Source organism: Poecilia reticulata, linkage group LG1, assembly GCF_000633615.1.
Source record: "Poecilia reticulata strain Guanapo linkage group LG1, Guppy_female_1.0+MT, whole genome shotgun sequence".
In the NCBI taxonomy this organism is placed as follows: Eukaryota; Metazoa; Chordata; class Actinopteri; order Cyprinodontiformes; family Poeciliidae; genus Poecilia; species Poecilia reticulata.
Window position 1 is genome coordinate 31,941,955 of NC_024331.1, and position 1,269 is coordinate 31,943,223.

Consider the following 1,269-nt stretch of genomic DNA (forward strand, 5'->3'; position numbering starts at 1 on the left):
ACATGATGCAGTACGATACATTATGACATGATACGATACGATACATTGGACAAAATTCAGCAGTAAATGTATTGAATACAACGTGATGCATTCTGATACTGGATGTTACAATTTAACAAGCTACAATATGACTAAATATAATCATAATATAATAATATATAATATTATTATTTTACCTTATATGAAGGGGAACATGGTGATTCAAAGTTACTGGTGGAAAACTAAATGTTTTACATGACAGTAACTCATTTTCAGTATGAGTTACTGAAAATAAGAAATTCTTTTTCATAACTCGTTGGTCAAATAAAAGTTAAATAAATGAATTAAAAAAAATATGCTCTCCAAGGGAAAATAACTTGTTGACTTCTTGCATCTCTGAGGCCATAAAAATGCATTTATTGCTGCTGGAAAGTTTTAGCAAGAAAGAGTTTCAGACACCCCATTAGCACACTACTTACTAGTTGAAAGTCTTGATCTGTTTTTTAAATCATTGCTATCACTCACTACACTGTAAAATCCTTAGTAAAGGCAGCACTCTGAAATTTAAAACGATCCTTGTGTTTTTTATTATTCCTCACAGCAGCCAAATTTCATCTGAAGTCAGTTTGGTCAGCAGCTTTCCGGCATTTCTGAGAGTTTTTTCATTTTAGTTGTTTGGACTTTGGTTGATTTTTCACTCATCTTTAGAACAATGTGCTCCTTTCCCATCACTTTGTCTGATTTTTCTAAGCACGTATTTCACAAGTTAAGTGTGAAAACAACAACTACAAAATCAAAAGACAAACTGGGAAATTTCCCATGAAGTCCTTGAGAACTGTTGGTCAAAACCACTTCAGAAGATCACAAGAAAGTCCTTTTGCATGGAAGGAGATGTTCAGCAAGTATCCAGCGCTACTAGGTATTCCTTAATTTTTAATAAACATGTGAGAATCAAAGGTAAACAACATTAAAGGGATTAAACTGACTAAAAGGATGAGATGTGTTGGTGTAGACTATGACAAGCAGATCTGATCTCCTAATTTGTTTGTCTTTCAAATTAAACAGAAACAAAAGAGGAGAGTGAAAAGGCTTGCTGGATAATCGTACCATGTCAGTGGAGGTTTTTGTCCTTATAAAGGGAAGGTTCATCAAACTCCAAGTGACAGAGTCAGCAGCTGAGATGTTTTCATGAGTACAAACAAAACCTCATGAAAGCCAAAATGAGCTGATGCTTTGCAGATGTCATCCAGTCAGAATTCCTTCAACATCCCACGAACAATGTGCAGGGCA